This window comes from Ambystoma mexicanum, chromosome 8, assembly GCF_040938575.1.
Source record: "Ambystoma mexicanum isolate Mex_15411 chromosome 8, UKY_AmexF1_1, whole genome shotgun sequence".
In the NCBI taxonomy this organism is placed as follows: Eukaryota; Metazoa; Chordata; class Amphibia; order Caudata; family Ambystomatidae; genus Ambystoma; species Ambystoma mexicanum.
In genome coordinates, this window is record NC_090929.1 from 1,169,562,158 (window position 1) to 1,169,582,095 (window position 19,938).

The following is a 19,938-nucleotide window of genomic DNA, read 5'->3' on the forward strand; positions in this document are numbered from 1 at the left end:
ACTCATGTCTCCCATCACCCCCACCCCCCAGCAGTGCAGGGGCAGCCTCCACCAGGCTCCCACACATGTCCCCCTGCACCCCTACCCCCCAGCCACCAGGGGCAGCCTCCACCAGGCCCCCTCTCATGTCTCCCATCACCCCCACCCCCCAGCAGTGCAGGGGCAGCCTCCACCAGGCCCCACTCATGTCTCCCATCACCTCCACCCCCCAGCAGTGCAGGGGCAGCCTCCACCAGGCCCCCACCCATGTCTACCACCACCCCCACCCCCCAGCCACCAGGGGCAGCCTCCACCAGGCCCCCACTCATGTCTCCCATCACCCCCACCCCCCAACAGTGCAGGGGCAGCCTCCAACAGGCCCCCACTCATGTCTCCCATCACCCCCACCCCCCAGCAGTGCAGGGGGAGCCTCCACCAGGCCCCCACTCATGTCCAACTCATGTCTCCCTGCACCCCCACCCCCCAGCAGTGCAGGGGCATCCTCCACCAGGCTCCCACCAATGTCTACCACCACCCCCACCCCCCAGCCACCAGGGGCAGCCTCCACCAGGCCCCCACTCATGTCTCCCATCACCCCCACCCACCAGCAGTGCAGGGGCAGCCTCCACCAGGCTCCCACCCATGTCTACCACCACCCCCGCCCCCCAGCCACCAGGGGCAGCCTCCACCAGGCTCCCACACATGTCTACCACCACCCCCACCCCCCAGCCACCAGGGGCAGCCTCCACCAGGCCCCCACTCATGTCTCCCATCACCCCCACCCCCCAGCAGTGCAGGGGCAGCCTCCACCAGGCCCCCACTCATGTCCAACACATGTCTCCCTGCACCCCCACCCCCCAGCAGTGCAGGGGCAGCCTCCACCAGGCTCCCACACAGGTCCCCCTGCACCCCCACACCCCAGCCAGCAGGGTCAGCCTCCACCAGGCCCCCACTCATGTCTCCCATCACCCCCACCCCCCAGCAGTGCAGGGGCAGCCTCCACCAGGCCCCCACCCATGTCTACCACCACCCCCACCCCAACCCCCCAGCCACCAGGGGCAGCCTCCACCAGGCCCCCACTCATGTCTCCCATCACCCCCACCCCCCAGCAGTGCAGGGGCAGCCTCCACCAGGCTCCCACACATGTCCCCCTGCAACCCCACCCCCAGCCACAAGGGGCAGTCTCCACCAGGCCCCCACTCATGTCTCCCATCACCCCCACCCCCCAGAAGTGCAGGGGCAGCCTCCACAAGGCTCCCACACATGTCCCCCTGCACCCCCACCCCCAGCCACCAGGGGCAGCCTCCACCAGGCCCCCACTCATGTCTCCCATCACCCCCACCCCCCAGCAGTGCAGGGGCAGCCTCCACCAGGCCCCCACTCATGTCCAACTCATGTCTCCCTGCACCCCCACCCCCCAGCAGTGAAGGGGCAGCCTCCACCAGTCTCCCACACATGTCCCCCTGCACCCCCACCCCCCAGCCACCAGGGGCAGCCTCCAGCAGGCCCCCACTCATGTCTCCCATCACCCCCCCCAGCAGTGCAGGGGCAGCCTCCACCAGGCCCCCACTCATGTCTACCACCACCCCACCCCCCAGCCACCAGGGGCAGCCTCCACCAGGCCCCCACTCATGTCTCCCATCACCCCCACCCCCTAGCAGTGCAGGGGCAGCCTCCACTAGGCTCCCACCCATGTCTACCACCACCCCCACCCCCCAGCCACCAGGGGCAGCCTCCACCAGGCCCCCACCGATGTCTACCACCACCCCACCCCCCAGCCACCAGGGGCAGCCTCCACCAGGCCCCCACTCATGTCTCCCATCACCCCCACCCCCCAGCAGTGCAGGGGCAGCCTCCACCAGGCTCCCACACATGTCCCCCTGAACCCCCACCCCCCAGCCACCAGGGGCAGCCTCCATCAGGCCCCCACCCATTGCTCCCATCACCCCACCCCCCAGCAGTGCAGGGGCAGCCTCCACCAGGCCCCCACTCATGTCCAACTTATGTCTCCCTGCACCCCCACCCCCCAACAGGGCAGGGGCAGCCTCCACCAGGCTCCCACACATGTCCCCCTGCACCCCCACCGCCCAGCCACCAGGGGCAGCCTCCACCAGGCCCCCACTCATGTCTCCCATCACCCCCACCCCCAGCAGTGCAGGGGCAGCCTCCACCAGGCCCCCACCCATGTCTACCACCACCCCCACCCCCCAGCCACCAGGGGCAGCCTCCACCAGGCCCCCACTCATGTCTCCCATCACCCCCACCCCCCAGTAGTGCAGGGGCAGCCTCCACCAGGCCCCCACCCATGTCTACCACACCCCCACCCCCCAGCCACCAGGGGCAGCCTCCACCAGACCCCCACTCATGTCTCCAATCACCCCCACCCCCCAGCAGTGCAGGGGCAGCCTCCACCAGGCTCCCACACATGTCCCCCTGCACCCCCACCCCCCAGCCACCAGGGGCAGCCTCCACCAGGCCTCCACTCATGTCTCCCATCACCCCCACCCCCAGCAGTGCAGGGTCAGCCTCCACCAGGCTCCCACACATGTCCCCCTGCACCCCCAGCCACCAGGGGCAGCCTCCACCAGGCCCCCACTCATGTCTCCCATCACCCCACCCCCCAGCAGTGCAGGGGCAGCATCCACCAGTCTCCCACACATGTCCCCCTGCACCCCCACCCCCCAGCCACCAGGGGCAGCCTACACCAGGCCCCCACACATGTCTACCACCATCCCCACCCCCCAGCCACCAGGGGCAGCCTCCACCAGGCCCCCACCCATGTCTCCCATCACCCCCACCCTCCAGCCACCAAGGGCAGCCTCCACCAGGCCCCCACTCATGTCTCCCATCACCCCCACCCCCCAACAGTGCTGGGGCAGCCTCCACCAGGCCCCCACTCATGTCCAACTCATGTCTCCCTGCACCCCCACCCCCCAGCAGTGCAGGGGCAGCCTCCACCAGGCTCCCACACATGTCCCCATGCACCCCCACCCCCCAGGGGCCGCCTCCACCAGGCCCCTACTCATGTCTCCCATCACCCCCACCCCCCAGCCGTGCGATTTGCCTGGGTACGTGTACTTCGGGGTGCGCAGGAAGTTCCACATGCGATTGGCCTGGGTACGTGTACTACGGGGTGCGCGGGAAGTTCCACACGCGATTGGCCTGGGTACGTGTACTTCGGGGTGCGCGGGAAGTTCCACACGCGATTGGCCTGGGTACGTGTACTACGGGGTCCGCGGGAAGTTCCACACGCGATTGGCCTGGGTACATGTACTTCGGGGTGCGCGGGAAGTTCCACACGCGATTGCCCTGGGTACGTGTACTACGGGGTGCACGGGAGGTTCCACACGCGATTGGCCTGGGTACATGTACTTCGGGGTGCGTGGAAAGTTCCACATGCAATTGGCCTGGGTTTGTGTATTTCTGGGGTGCGCAGGAAGTTTCACACGCGATTGGTGGAAATCCAGGTGTGCTCTGTCATCACGTGTAATGAGGGAAACACCCGCGCGCGTCACGTCACAGACGCGCTTACGCGCTAAGGGCCTTTGGTCCAATGAAATCGCATATGCGTGCTGACGTGCATACGCGCTAAGGGCCTTTCCTCGATTTACACGCAGACGTGCAGGATTTTCACGTGCCAAATCACTCCGTATCAAGCTGGCCACGCGTAAGCACATGGAAGACCACGCTCCTGCCCACAAGGCCGAATTACTGCCCCCCAGGACCCCGAGCACGCTCCCACCTGCCATCTGCTGCGGCCTGACTGCCTGCTGCCCACGTGCCCTGCCATTTGCTGCCTGCACATTAGCCAGGGGTGCTGTTGCTGAGACCACCCCTGCTGGAACCGAAGACTCCCGACTGTGATTCCATCGCTCCACAGCCCAACCCCAGGACCCAGTTGCCCACCCACTCCTGCCGCTGGGGTTGTCATGTCGGGCACTGCAACATCTGGCACCACTGACAACCCCCGGCCAGAGAGGCAGAGGGGCACCAGCTTCAGTGCCAGGGAAGTTGGTGTCCTGGTGGAGCAAGTCCTGGGGCAGTATGATGCCCTCTACGGAAGTGTACGCGCCGACAAGGAAGGACGGACTCGGATCTGGATGGACATCGTGACTGCCATCAACGCGGAGGGGCTGGCAGTCCGCGACTTCCAACATGTCAAGAAGCACTGGGAGGACTTCAGGTCCAGGACCCTGAACAAGGCCCGGCGCCTCTTGAAGGCAGCGGATGCTAAGGGGCGCCGGGGCCACTTGTTGGAAGATCAGATGAGGGTCCTGGAACGCATATCCCCAGTACTCCACGTCCAGGTCCTTGAGAGGCAGACCCGTCTGGAGTCGAGCGGTAAGTGTACATGCATCATGATTGTAAGCTGTGCATGTGGTGATGTGCCAGTAGTGTGCCGGTTGCACATCTGTTTGTATGGGGCCGAGTATGGGTGGGGGTGTACAGGACCGTGAGGCTAACACATGCGAGGGCTGTCATGTGTGAGACATGGATGGTGCTTGTGTGTGTAGGCTTGCATGCCAAATGCAGTTGTGTGGGCACACATGTTTGGATGAATGTGTATGTAAGTGGGCATGTTCGTGATGTCACGCATGTATGTTGTTTTCAGCTGCATGTATCAGCACTGTGTACATGTGCATGTGTGTGTATTTGACAAGGGTGCAACAGTGATGCAACATGGATGCATGTGACAGTGGGATGTGGAGCCTGATTGGCAGATGTGGCATGGATGCCCATCGGAACACTGCGACAGTTGGCTGAGGTGTACACATGCATGCAAGTGTGGTGGTGTGCGTGCATGTGTAGTGCACTCCCTGTGTTGCATGTGATGTCTGGCTCACCTTTGCCTGCTCATGCTGTTGTATGTGTATGGATGGTGCTGGCAGTTGCGATGTGGCTGTGGTATGGCTCAGGTGTGCAAGTTGAAATGACATGTGTGTTGCCGATTGTGATTGCCAATGCCACTCATGTGCAACTGTCATGTGTGTATGTGTCCATTGTACAGTGCCCTGATGCCTGTGTTTTATTTCTCCCTGTCTGCAGCGTCAACTGATGAAGAGGGCGGAGAAGGTGCTGTGGAGCACAGCGGCGGGGATCGCACCGCCAGCCGGAGACGCAAGGCCCGGCTCCCCTCCCAGGTTGTGATCTCGTCGGGGAGTGAGGAGTCCGGTGCTGCGTCCCAGGCCGCAGCTGCTGGGTGGAGGTCCAAGAGGCGGAGGTCGGAGTTGGACTCCTCGGCAGCAGAAGGGGCAGCTTGGATCCCACAGGGCCCAACAGGGGAAGATGGCACGGAGTCATCCAGGTTGGTGGGGGGTTTGGTGGAGGAGGAGGCCCTGCAAGCAACAGAGACGGGGTCTGGAGGTGGGGATTTCACTGGTGCTAGTGGTGCAGTGCAGGACCAGGGACAGGAGGCAGCACAGGTCGCCGCAGAGGTGCCTGTGTGCAATCCTGTCCCTGATCCTGTCACTGCATCATCTTGCACCAGCAGGGATGCCTACGTCCAGACCCGTTTTCAGGCAGGGGATGAGCTCACGACAACTGGCCTTCCTCTGCCTGCGGACGTGGCTATCCGGGTCCGGGTTGAGCCTGTCCTGACTGGTGTGGCGTTGCGTCAACGAGCCATGCGAGGTGACCTGCAGTCTTTTCATGAGGAGACTGCATGTCATCTCGAATGGCTCGTTGACCGCGTCGGTCTACTGGGACAGGTCACCCAGGCCGGATTCCTCCATTTAATGGGGCTTGCTACGACCCCCTCCTCAACTGAACCCCCTATGCGCCAGTCGTCCTCCGTGCCATCTTCCCACCCATCAGTCAATTGGGTGCCCTGTGGAGCTGCCTCTGACGGTGTGGCCAGGCTGGTGGAGGAGGCATCCCTGCCACAGTCGGGAGTCGGATGTCCAGCAGGGGTGGCCACATCAACGACTGCACCCCAGCCAGCGGAGGATGTGCAGGCAGCAGGAGGCAGTGCACGGGCAGAGGCGCAGCAGCAGCAGCAGCAACGTGGTGGGAGCCATGATGGCTCGGGGTCTTCCACATCGGAGGGGCAGGCATCGGCCGGAGGGCAGGAGGACCCAGGACGGGAAGTGTCTTCCGTGTGGCAGAGGTTGGGCCACGCCATAGATGCGGAGCGGCAGCAGGCGGAAGAGGCACGGCTCACGCTGGTCAGGGTGGAGAACTCCATGCGGAGGCCCTGAGGCGTGCCGAGTGCCGAGGCAATCCGCAGGGAGTTTGTGGGGAACATGTGGACGGCCCTCCGGACCCTCGGGGCCATAGAGGAGGAGCGCCTCCGGGACATTGAGCAGGAGTTCGATGATGCCCTGGCCCGGAACATCCCAAAGTGAGCCGTCGGACTAGCCCGCTGCCCTTCTAAATAGTTCTATAGTTAGTGTTAGGTTTCCTTTGGTTTAGCATTTTTTTTGGACCGTTTGGACAATGGGCCACATTTTTGTATATAGTTATTTTTTTTAGGCAGTGTTATTAGAAAGGTTTCATTTCTTCGGTTGGGATCATGGACCCTGGATTGTTTATCTGTACATAGTTGACTTTTGGATTTTCAATTTTTATTATGATTTCGCCATGGAGCAATGGTTTTCGATGTTATTTTTCCATTGGATTTACTTTTGTGGACTGTGACTTTGGACACCTTTCCTTTGCATTATGATTTGTGGTTTTGCATTATTTCACGGACCTGCTGTTTTTGTTTTTTTAAATTTCCATTATTGTTTGTTTATTTTTGATTCAATTTATGTTGCTTTTAATACGTATTTTTTCTTCAAAGTTCAATGTGTAGTATCATCTCATTGGTTTCATGCATATCATGATATGGGTTTTGACATTCACTGACACCCATTGGGTGTATGTGAGGGACATGTGTTCATTTCCAAACTTGCAATTGGGCTTCTATCATGTTTTTGCCATTTCTAAGTGGGTGGATGCAATACTCGGGTGGGTGTTTGGCATTTGGAGGCTGACCATAAGGGCCAGGGATCTACATTGTGGTGACATGTTGGCTGGGGGACATGAGTGGGGGCCTGGTGGAGGCTGCCCCTGCACTGCTGGGGGTTGGGGGTGGTGGGAGACATGAGTGGGGGCCTGGTGGAGGCTGCCCCTGCACTGCTGGGGGGTGGGGGTGATAGGGGACATGAGTGGGGGCCTGGTGGAGGCTGCCCCTGGGGGGTGGGGGGTGGGGGTGGTGGGAGACATGAGTGGGGGCCTGGTGGAGGCTGCCCCTGGTGGCTGGGGGGTTGGGGGTGGTGGGAGACATGAGTGGGGGCCTGGTGGAGGCTGCCCCTGGTGGCTGGGGGGTGGGGGTGGTGGGAGACATGAGTGGGGGCCTGGTGGAGGCTGCCCCTGGTGGCTGGAAGGTGGGGGTGCAGGGAGACATGAGTGGGGGCCTCGTGGAGGCTGCCCCTGGTGGCTGGGGGGTGGGGGTGGTGGGAGACATGAGTGGGGGCCTGGTGAAGGCTGCTCCTGCACTGCTGGGGGGTGGGGGTGGTGGGAGACATGAGTGGGGGCCTGGTGGAGGCTGCCCCTGCACTGCTGGGGGGTGGGGGTGATGGGGAACATGAGTGGGGGCCTGGTGGAGGCTGCCCCTGGTGGGTGGGGGGTGGGGGTGATAGGGGACATGAGTGGGGGCCTGGTGGAGGCTGCCCCTGGTGGGTGGGGGGTGGGGGTGATAGGGGACATGAGTGGGGGCCTGGTGGAGGCTGCCCCTGGTGGCTGGGGGGTGGGGGTGATAGGGGACATGAGTGGGGGCCTGGTGGAGGCTGCCCCTGGTGGCTGGGGGCTGGGGGTGCAGGGAGACATGAGTGAGGGCCTGGTGGAGGCTGCCCCTGCACTGCTGGGTGGTGGGAGACATGAGTGGGGGCCTGGTGGAGGCTGCCCCTGCACTGCTGGGGGGTGGGGGTGGTGGTAGACATGGGTGGGGGCCTAGTGGAGGCTGCCCCTGCACTGCTGGGGGGTGGGGGTGCAGGGAGACATGAGTGGGGGCCTGGTGGAGGCTGTCCCTGCACTGCTGGGAGGTGGGGGTGGTGGGAGACATGAGTGGGGGCCTGGTGGAGGCTGCCCCTGCACTGCTGGGGGGTGGGGGTGGTGGTAGACATGGGTGGGAGCCTGGTGGAGGCTGCTCCTGGTGGCTGGGGGGTGGGGCTGCAGGGAGACATGAGTGGGGGCCTGGTGGAGGCTGTCCCTGCACTGCTGGGGGGTGGTGGGAGACATGAGTGGGGGCCTGGTGGAGGCTGTCCCTGCACTGCTGGGGGGTGGGGGTGGTGGGAGACATGAGTGGGGGCCTGGTGGAGGCTGCCCCTGCACTGCTGGGGGGTGGGGGTGGTGGGAGACATGAGTGGGGGCCTGGTGGAGGCTGCCCCTGCGCTGCTGGGGGGTGGGGGTTGTGGTAGACATGGGTGGGGGCCTGGTGGAGGCTCCCCCTGGTGGCTGGGGGGTGGGGGTGATAGGGGACATGAGTGGGGGTCTGGTGGAAGCTGCCCCTGGGGGGGTGGGGGTGATAGGGGACATGAGTGGCAGCCTGGTGGAGGATGCCCCTGATGGCTGGGGGGTGGGGGTGATAGGGGACATGAGTGGGGGTCTGGTGGAAGCTGCCCCTGGGGGGTGGGGGTGATAGGGGACATGAGTGGGGGCCTGGTGGAGGCTGCCCCTGCAATGCTGGGGGGTGGGGGTGGTGGTAGACATGGGTGGGGGCCTGGTGGAGGCTGCCCCTGGTGGCTGGGGGGTGGGGGTGCAGGGAGACATGAGTGGGGGCCTGGTGGGGCTGCCCCTGCACTGCTGGGGGGTGGGGGTGGTGGGAGACATGAGTGGGGGCCTGGTGGAGGCTGCCCCTGCACTGCTGGGGGGTGGGGGTGGTGGGAGACATGAGTGGGGGCCTGGTGGAGGCTGCCCCTGCACTGTTGGGGGGTGGGGGTGGTGGTAGACATGGGTGGGGACCTGGTGGAGGCTGCCCCTGGTGGCTGGGGTGTGGGGGTGCAGGGAGACATGAGTGGGGGCCTGGTGGAGGCTGCCCCTGCACTGCTGGGGGTGGGGGTGGTGGGAAACATGAGTGGGGGCATGGTGGAGGCTGCCCCTGCACTGCTGGGGGGTGGGGGTGGTGGTAGACATGGGTGGGGGCCTGGTGGAGGCTGCCCCTGGTGGCTGGGGGGTGGGGGTGCAGGGAGACATGAGTGGGGGCCTGGTGCAGGCTGCCCCTGCACTGCTGGGGGGTGGGGGAGGTGGGAGACATGAGTGGGGGCCTGGTGGAGGCTGCCCCTGCACTGCTGGGGGGTGGGGGTGGTGGTAGACATGGGTGGGGGGCTGGTGGAGGCTGCCCCTGGTGGCTGGGGGGTGGGGGTGATAGGGGACATGAGTGGGGGCCTAGTGGAGGCTGCCCCTGGTGGCTGGGGGGTGGGGGTGGTGAGAGACATGAGTGGGGGCCTGGTGGAGGCTGCCCCTGCACTGCTGGGGGGTGGGGGTGATGGTAGACATGGGTGGGGGGCTGGTGGAGGCTGCCCCTGGTGGCTGGGGGGTGGGGGTGATAGGGGACATGAGTGGGGGCCTGGTGGAGGCTGCCCCTGGTGGCTGGGGGGTGGGGGTTGTGGTAGACATGGGTGGGGGCCTGGTGGAGGCTCCCCCTGGTGGCTGGGGGGTGGGGGTTATAGGGGACATGAGTGGGGGTCTGGTGGAAGCTGCCCCTGGGGGGTGGGGGTAATAGGGGACATGAGTGGGGGCCTGGTGGAGGCTGCCCCTGCAATGCTGGGGGGTGGGGGTGGTGGTAGACATGGGTGGGGGCCTGGTGGAGGCTGCCCCTGGTGGCTGGGGGGTGGGGGTGCAGGGAGACATGAGTGGGGGCCTGGTGGGGGCTGCCCCTGCACTGCTGGGGGGTGGGGTGGTGGGAGACATGAGTGGGGGCCTGGTGGAGGCTGCCCCTGCACTGCTGGGGGTGGGGGTGGTGGGAGACATGAGTGGGGGCCTGGTGGAGGCTGCCCCTGCACTGTTGGGGGGTGGGGGTGGTGGTAGACATGGGTGGGGGCCTGGTGGAGGCTGCCCCTGGTGGCTGGGGTGTGGGGGTGCAGGGAGACATGAGTGGGGGCCTGGTGGAGGCTGCCCCTGCACTGCTGGGGGTGGGGGTGGTGGGAAACATGAGTGGGGGCATGGTGGAGGCTGCCCCTGCACTGCTGGGGGGTGGGGGTGGTGGTAGACATGGGTGGGGGCCTGGTGGAGGCTGCCCCTGGTGGCTGGGGGGTGGGGGTGCAGGGAGACATGAGTGGGGGCCTGGTGCAGGCTGCCCCTGCACTGCTGGGGGGTGGGGGAGGTGGGAGACATGAGTGGGGGCCTGGTGGAGGCTGCCCCTGCACTGCTGGGGGGTGGGGGTGGTGGTAGACATGGGTGGGGGGCTGGTGGAGGTTGCCCCTGGTGGCTGGGGGGTGGCGGTGATAGGGGACATGAGTGGGGGCCTAGTGGAGGCTGCCCCTGGTGGCTGGGGGGTGGGGGTGGTGGGAGACATGAGTGGGGGCCTGGTGGAGGCTGCCCCTGCACTGCTGGGGGGTGGGGGTGATGGTAGACATGGGTGGGGGGCTGGTGGAGGCTGCCCCTGGTGGCTGGGGGGTGGGGGTGATAGGGGACATGAGTGGGGGCCTGGTGGAGGCTGCCCGTGGTGGCTGGGGGGTGGGGGTGATAGGGGACATGAGTGGGGGCCTGGTGGAGGCTGCCCCTGGTGGCTGGGGGGTGGGGGTGGTGGGAGACATGAGTGGGGGCCTGGTGGAGGCTGCCCCTGGTGGCTGGGGGGTGGGGGTGGTGGGAGACATGAGTGGGGGCCAGGTGGAGGCTGCCCCTGGTGGCTGGGGGTGGGGGTGCGGGGAGACATGAGTGGGGGCCTAGTGGAGGCTGCCCCTGGTGGCTGGGGCGTGGGGGTGGTGGGAGACATGAGTGGGGGCTGGTGGAGGCTGCCCCTGCACTGCTGGGGGGTGGGGGTGGTGGGAGACATGAGTGGGGGCCTGGTGGAGGCTGCCCCTGCACTGCTGGGGGGTGGGGGTGATAGGGGACATGAGTGGGGGCCTGGTGGAGGCTGCCCTTGGTGGGTGGGGGGTGGGGGTGATAGGGGACATGAGTGGGGGCCTGATGGAGGCTGCCCCTGGTGGCTTGGGGGTGGGGGTGATAGGGGACATGAGTGGGGGCCTGGTGGAGTCTGCCCCTGGTGGGTGGGGGTTGGGGGTGATAGGGGACATGAGTGGGGGCCTGGTGGAAGCTGCCCCTGGTGGCTGGGGGGTGGGGGTGATAGGGGACATGAGTGGGGGCCTGGTGGAGGCTGCCCCTGGTGGCTGGCGGTGGGGGTGCAGGGAGACATAAGTGGGGCCCTGGTGGAGGCTGCCCCTGCACTGCTGGGGGGTGGGAGTGGTGGGAGACATGAGTGGGGGCCTGGTGGAGGCTGCCCCTGCACTGCTGGGGGTTGGGGTGGTGGTAGACATGGGTGGGGGCCTGATGGAGGCTGCCCCTGGTGGCTGGGGGTGCAGGGGGACATGCGTTGGTGGTCAGTAGTGCAAGGTGACATGTGGTTTGGCTGGGGGGCATGGCCATGGTGGATGAGGTGCCTGCAGGACATGTGCAGGATAGGCCCCTGTGGTGTGGGCCACCTGCAGATGCCGTGGAGGGTGTAGAAGGAACACCTGGGAGGACCCACACGTGAAATTCACGTGTGGTGCTCCCCGCGCACCCCTGTAATACACGTACCCTGATGGAATCGCGTGTGATACTTCCTGCGCACCCCTGAAATACACGTATCTTGATGATTTTGCGTGTGATACTTCCCGCGCACCCCTGAAATACACATACCCTGCTGCTTTTGCATGTGATACTTCCCGTGCACTCCTGGAATACACGTACCCTGCTGTTTTTGCGTGTGATACTTCCCGCGCACCCCTGGAATACAGGTACCCTGATGGAATCGCGTGTGATACTTCCCGCGCACCCCTGAGATACATGTACCCTGCTGCTTTTGCGTGTGATACTTCCCGCGCACCCCTGAAATACACGAACCCTGCTGTTTTTGCGTGTGATACATCCCGCGCACCCCTAGAATACACATACCCTGATGGAATCGCGTGTGATACTTCTCGCGCACCCCTGAGATACACGTACCCTGCTGCTTTTGCGTGTGTTACTTCCCGCGCACCCCTGAAATACACGTACCCTGCTGCTTTTGCATGTGATACTTCCCGCGCACCCCTGAAATACACGTACCCTGCTGCTTTTGCGTGTGTTAATTCCCACGCACCCCTGATGCACACGTACACAGGACAATCGCGTGTGGAACTTCCCACGAACCACTGAAATACACGTTCCCCGCTTGGCGTTTGCTGTTTACCAGCCCTGTGAACTGGTCCAGGGTTAGCGCAGCCCTTTGCGATTATTTGGGGATTTTGAAGGCTTTTCCTTGCGCGAGGGCGTTCTTGGGGGCGTAACTGGCGCTGCTGCAGGGTCGCAGCGCCACGCTGCGCCACGGCTGGTTTTGGATGCGAAAATCCATGAATAAGCTGTGCGCGGAAATCGATTTTAGCGCACGCGGCTGGCGCAGACATTCGCATGGGCTCGCTGTGCGCCAGCCGCGTGCGCCACTTTTGTGCGAATTTCTATGAATTACCCTGTATGTCTTTGCCACAGATCTTTAAAGGATTTGTCTAGGCGAAAGGTTTGACGAATGTTTAGAGAAGGACAAGCCGTTGAAGTTGAGGAAAGTTTAATGCACTTTCTCGATGGCCGGAAATATTTCCGGACCGCGTTTGCACAGTACCTTTTTAATGACGAAAGTTGTAGCTGAAGCAGTTGTGCCTGGCAGTTCCGAGCAGGTCTCACAGTTCCTGAGCTTCAGTCATGGGGACAGGAAGGAGGACAACGGGAGGTTACTGCACTGACCAGGGATGAGGCCAAAAGCTGTAGCAAGACATCGATTTAAGGTATGAGTGCCTTAAAGTCCACAAGCTGGTTTCCTTTCCACTGGCTATCTGGTTATTAAGCTGCATTCTGATGAAAATTCTACAAGTCAGGGACGGTGTCCAGTTGGCTTACGAGTTGCTTTTTCCCACCAAACTCAAGGGAAGAAGTTAACCTTGAAGGGCTTCTCTGTCGATTGGAGTTTCAGGCAATTCCAACCTGCAGCAGGACTTCACCGGTCGTCCAGGAGTTGCAGCAGTCCTATTCCTTCAGCACGCCTTTGGTTCTTTCATTCCAGTGGTCGACTCTGCTTTCCAAGTCCCAGAGACCTGCTTTTAAACAGTTTTCCCCCATTGATTCAGCCAGGCTGTCAATCACTCAGCTGAGTGGCTGTCCTTGCCGGACAGTCAGCCAGCCAATCACACCAGAGTGCATTCAGGTCTCCTAGGAGACTAAGCACAGGGAGTTTCGGGTCCCTCCCTCACATCCTGTCCACCCCAAACACTCTGGCACCAGAGGAGGTCTTCAGCACAGAAGCCTGCCAAAGGGAACAAACAAAGGGACCAAACCTGGTTTGGCGCGCAGAGTTACACACAAGAAGGACTTTTCCTAAAATAAATCCCTTTGATATAGAGGGGCCTCCATGGTTCCTCACCACCTCTCTGACAAGAGCAGGTTGAGTCTCAGGTATCTTGTTTGGAGGGGCTGTGGTCAAGCAAGGTACATGCTTCCACTTCCTCTGAGATCTGGTGTTACCTGGCTTATTTTATTTTTTATTTTTTTTTATCACTTGTTTTAATTGAAAATCAATTTTTACAAGAGTTGACTTTTCGTTTTGGTTGTCCAATGTAAAAGTACAAACTCAATATCCTAGAGAGGGGGGGAGCGGTAAAGAAGAAGAGGGGAGGCACAAGGTTTTTAATGATCTGTCTCTGTTTTCAAGTCTCCTGGTGTTTTCTCCTTTCTTTTTACAATGCAGATTCTGTGGATCAATTCAAAAACACCCCCCCAGCCGTTCTTTTTGTCAGTTGAACAATAGTTTAACTGTCAGTTGTTTCATGAAGTATCCAGTTCTAGTTTCTCAAAGAATTTAGTGACAGCGATCACCCATGTAGTCCTTTCACCACTCAGCAAACATGACCACCATTCATCTTCGTCATGTAAATGAAGTTCAGTGAGGATGTGTCCCAGATAAATCTGGAGCTGTCTCACTAAAGCTTGGCAATTTAATAATCGATATTTCAAATTTTCAGTTGACTCTTTCATTTTGCAGAAACAGCAGTCATTTTACACTTAATTTACTCCTTATAGCAACCACCTCCTTGGTCTTCAATAAGTTCAATATTATTCTCATAAAGTTTTCTCTTAAACTTTTTTTTTAATGTAATTTGGTGGCTGATTTATTTTATTTATCATTGGAGGAATGTTTTTTTGTCAGTTTGTTTTTATTGGCCTGTTCTTGCGTCCAATTGTGCATGAGTAGCTTTTTTTTTAACTTTGTTTGGGTTGTTTACCAAATCTTTCTCTGTACAACTGATTTGCTCTAGTTGATCCGGGATATCCACGACCCATCTTGACATGATCTTGGTGCTATTTCCCTCCAGCTCTTTTCTGATCAGACCAAATAAGTGAGGACTCGATGAATCAATTACCTTCCTGTATAGCATGATTTTGTTGTGGGTCACTATCGATGAGATTGATTGAAGGCATAATTCCCTCCGAATCGATGCTATCGGTGTTGATTGTGTTGGAGTATCAGAACCTTTCGCCAAAACTTTCCTTCTAGCTTATCTCATAGGGTTTCGGGTAGGTTTGGCATTGCTTCCACTCCATATGTCAGACTCTGAATAATCTTAGCCTAGTAAAAATTCAGGACAGGTATGAAGGAGAATCTTCCGTACTTCCTGTTTACTGCTATGGTCTGTGTAATCAATGATTTCAGTTTTTCATGCAGGGCATCTTGCATTGGTAAATCTCTTTGGTTTGAGCTGAGAATTACCCCAAGATATTTGAAATTTCTAACTTTGTCTAGTTTTATTCCTTCAATGAACCACTTTGAATTTTCATTTCTCTTCTGAGTAGATTCAAAAGACATTGGGGGTCATTACGAGTTTGGAGGTAGCCATGGTGCTACTAGAATCATGGCTGCCTCCAAACCCGTGTCCGGGTGCGGGTAGTCGGAATGGGGACTTTCCTGGTCATTCCAACCTTGGAGGACCTGGTAAGTCCCCATTCTGAAAACCATTCCCCATTCCCATTCGAGCCCCCGTAGGGCTCAATGGGAATGGGGAAGGAGCTAATAACGGGCCTGCAAATAGCGGGCCCGGTATTAGCTCCCTGGTCCCTTAGCAGCTCCCGCTAAGGGCGGCTGGTAAAACCAGCCGGCCTTAGTGAGACCCACTAAGGGACCTCAGAATGCAGCGGTAGGGGGTTAACGGCACCGGCATCCTTACCGGTGCCATTAACCCCTTACCGCCGTACTCGTAATGAGGCCCAATATTATCTTCATTTTGAAGTTATTTATTTCCAAGTCGTTCTCCTTGATGAATGAGACCAAGTTGTTCAGTTTTCTCTGGAGGCTGATTTGGGCTTGATCGATGGAGATTATGTTGTCTGCATAAATCAATCGTGATACTGGTTCATTGCCAAAAGTTGGGGGAAAGCTGTAACTTCCTGGTCTCTGGTCCTATAGTTGGCAATATAGGCGTTGTACAACACCAGAGCCAGTTGGAATAGGTTTTGTTAATTGCCCTGCTCGAATAAGGTGCACTTGAATTATAGTCTCTGAGAATAAGGCTTTGATTTGCGCCAATATTGACGGAGGACAATTCTAGAAGGCAAGTTTGTTACACAATTTTGTCTGATTGACCTGGTTTGCCTTCTAAGACTTTGTGCTTGAGTATGCTCAGAAGAAGGATATTTGCTGTTGTCCCCATAGATTTACAAAGCTGGTCTGGAAAGGATCGTTCATATTGGTGCTATTTGTCCAGTTTTGAAATTTAGCCAGTATAAAAGAGGCAAAGATCTTTCCTATTGTGTCGAGTAATGCAATTGTGTGATAATGATTGGGGTTATCCCTTGCCCCTTCTTAAATATCGGCACAATGTTTGCGCATTTCAACGACAAAGGAACTGATCTGGTTCTCTGGCAATTTAGGAAGACTTTGCTGATAATTGTCGACCACGCAACCGCCTGTTTTTTTAAATCAAATTTTGTCACTCCATCTGGGCCTGGGGCTCTCGAGTGATTTAGCTTCTTAATTTTGGCCAGTACTTTCGCTATTTTTTTTTGTAATAGTATGTCTTTGTCCTCAGTTATTTCTGAATCGGCTTTCCTCTTCTGCCTCACTGTCGACAGGGGGTTCAAGTCTAGCTCATCCTCAAGATGTACACTCATGTTCAGCAGGTCCTGCAAATCGTCCAAAGCTCTGTTGTCCAATGCAGGCCGAGTAGGTCTTTGTTTTGATTCAAAAGTCTTAGTACTCCCCTTGTTCGAGTGCAAAGAGTTGGGTTTTTGAATGTTCAGCAACACCACGCGCCTGCCGTTGGTCCTAGGCGCTTTCTCGGTAGTATGGTTGCCTGTAGTAGGATTCATCTTTGAGTCTAAAGTCAAAGGCACATCTGTAATTGTCAAGGCTTTTTTTGAGAAGATACCAAAGGACTCCACCTCACCCGACTTCCTCTTAGAATAACTTCTAACCGGGGGAAGTCGTTCTGTCGCGGGCTCAGATCTTATCTCTAAGTTTTTGAACTGAGATATACCCCCATTTATAGCTGTGACTCCCTGAGGAGATTTGTTTGTATTAGTGTTGCGCAGATTTCCGGCTACTAGTGTAGGTGTCGCTGTTGCAGCTTTTTTTTTTTTATCGATAGTTGTAGTTCTTGATTACCTGCTCCCTCAATCAGATCTATTTTTCCATTTTCTATATCTGAAATCAAAATGTAAGGATCCTTTAAGCACTCCTTCGTTTGGGTTCCCCGTGAGCTAGATGACTTCACCGATACGGTGTTATAATTTTTTGGATGAATTTAGGGGAAATTTGTTATGGATGTATAGAGAGAGTTTCTGTTGATTGGTCCTTCATATTCATTGGGTCTTTCTTCTTGGCCAATATGTAGCCTTCCAGGAGTGAAAGTTCGGAGTTCATTGTAGCAGTTATATTTGTATGGTACTTCAAAGTTTCAGCAATTCCCTCATACAATTTACAAAATGGAGCCAGGGCAATTGTAATTGATGACATAAACGTTAAAAAGTCATGTTTTTTCCCTGGCAAGTCTTTAAAACGAAGAGTTTGAAATTCGGATAGTCTTCGCCTCTGCGGGAGCTAAGAAAAGAGTGATCTTTCCTCAGAGTCACTTTGGGGGTTTTGGCCTTTCCAATCTCCCTCCCGTCCAGTGACTGCGTTCTTTTTTTCGCATTGAAGGTCTTCAGGTGAAATTTGAAGAATATCCAATAAGCCTCCTTTAGTTCCAACAGTCGGAACAGCTTCAGAGCATAACTGTTTCTGGTGGTTGAGCAAATTGTTGTTCAAAGTTTCATCAGGCCTTAGAGGACCGAGCTCATTAATGAGTTTATGACTTGAAAGGATAGAGGTCGCCTCTAGGCTCTTACCTTCTTGCAAGAGGGATCTCGGCGTTATCACCAACACAGAAACTTGTTTTGTGATTGATTTTTTCCCATAGAAGGAGGAGGTCTGGGACTTCCGTAATGCCATCTTACAGATTGAGATGGTATATTTTGGGTTGTTAGTATCACGGGATCCGAAGGTCCTTTTTTGGAAGTCTCAGCTAAGTTAGATGACTCCATTTGGGCAGCTGGTTTATCAAGACCTTCTAGGATTTCCACATCTGAAATTTCTCCCGAAGGTTTACTGTGTGTTTGGCCTCTTTTTTTTAAAGAGTTTAAGACTGATTTACAGGGTATTATTTCTTCTTTTTGAGTCAGATGTAGTCCGTCTTTTTTTTAGTTCTTGCTTTTTTTCTGAGTTTTGTTGTTTTCACCTTCTTATTTGCATGATGTTTTTGGGTTAGAAGAGCTTTTTTACCATGGGACTTTAGAATCACTTTCTTTAAGGACTTCATGGGTCCAAGGTCCGACTCAGACAACTCAGGTGATGCAGTTTCAAATAAATCTAGCAGCAATTGTTCTATTAGTTTGTCTACAATCCACCCAACAAAAGTGTTTGAGTCCTGGGTGATAGCGGTCTCAGCCAGCCCAGCTTGAGAGATCTTGCTTGGCTCGTCTGGAAAAAACAGGCTGCCGGTCGGAAACTTGGTCAACTGCCATGCACACAGCCAGACCGTCCTCCAGCGGAATCTGGTGAACCTCCGCCTGCAGCGCCATCAGATTTGCCGATGTCAAACCGCCACTCTGTGCGACCCGGGCGCTCAACGGAGCCAAGGGGGCTGACCGGTCCAATCCAGGTACCACAAGGAGATCTTGTTTACTCACGCCATCAGGTGAGTCCATTTACTCCAGATTCTCGTCATCTAACAAAGTCAAATATTGGGCGGGAATTTTTGTTAATCCACAAAAAGCCAGCAAGGTTTCTACGCCTTCTTGTTGATTTACTGACCTGTTTGGTGAGGGCATTACAAGAGGCGTCGTTGGATCTGTGAGATTATGTGCCTGGACCAAGTCAAGGTATCCGGTAAAGACTTGACGTAATCATGGTCATGGTCAGATTCAATTACAATTAGTTCTGATGTAGAGACACATTTATTTTCAATAGACAGCTTTGAAAGTGTTGGAAAGCTGATGGGCGTCCCCGTTGGCGAGCAGATTTTCAGAGGGGCACGAATCGACCCCCCCCCCCAGGCTTCCACAAGCAACCCTGTCTTGTTGGGGGTAGATTAGTCGCAAACATTGTTGTGCACGAAATGGAGTGTGCTCTCTTACCTATAATGGTGGAAAGCTGGGGGTGTAACGCTGCCGGGCCTCCTCTGGTTGCAGCTGTGACGCGGGCAAGGCCTACATGAGGCCCCGGACACCATAGGGCAGAGGCTCAGGTGCACGCTCTGGCCCATTTTAGGGCTCGGCCCTTTCTGCCCTTTCTGCCCTTTCTGCCATCGACTGCCACTGACTGCAGTCTTCTCTGCAGCCAAATCAATGGCCGCTCCGCGGGAGTTTGATATTTTTAGGGTTTAGGGCTGTTGCCGAGTATCTGCAGGTTCTCGGAAGTCCAGGGTTTCAGACGGTGAGCGGGCAGGATCAATGGGACTTCTCCCGGCAGTCTCCTGCGCGCCTGAAGTGGCCTGCAGTTAGGTACATATATATAGTATATAGCTACAGGGCTGTGTCAGAAGATGGATGTTACTTACAGCATTCAAGTAGGTCGTACCAGCTCAGTAACTTGGGGTGTTCTCTTTAAGATGTGCAGCTTAGTTTAGGTAGGCGGGATCATAGAGTGATTCCCAACAGTCTCCCTCCTGCCGTATGCTCACTTGTTTAGATAAGTTCTACGTCTTTTACAGACAACATTAGTGCCTCGCTAAGCAATCCGATCACCTTTGTCTTCATGGGCGGATTGTCCTTTGATCACGGAGCTCTTGTGCCGGGTTGTATTGTATTTTCCAAATGCCTCCAGGTGCTCACGGTGGTAATGTTCGAGTTGCAGTGTGTGGAGAGGTAGCGTGTCGGTCTCAAGACGCCAACCCGCCAAACACTAAACACTCTGCCTCACTACGTAGAGGCTGTGCCTGCTAGGTAGCTCTTGTAGGCTGAAACAGTCATGGAAAACAGACTCCTGTCTGTATGCAGGGCACAACACAGCAACACAGCAAAATGCGGTAAAAATGCAGCAGAAATCTCAGCTTTGCTCACTCCCTTTACCTGGCTTAGAAGTTTCCCTCACTAGGATGAATACTGGAGTCTTCAGTAGAAGATCCAACAGTCCTAAGGTGTTTAGCCTTAGACCTATTTTTCCTGGTTTTCCACCAGCTTTCAGAATTACCAGTTCTCACAGGCCTAGAGAGGTGTCCAATTTGTCTATCCACTTCTTCCTCAGAAGCAGGGGGGCTCAAAGACTCTACAATTGGATGG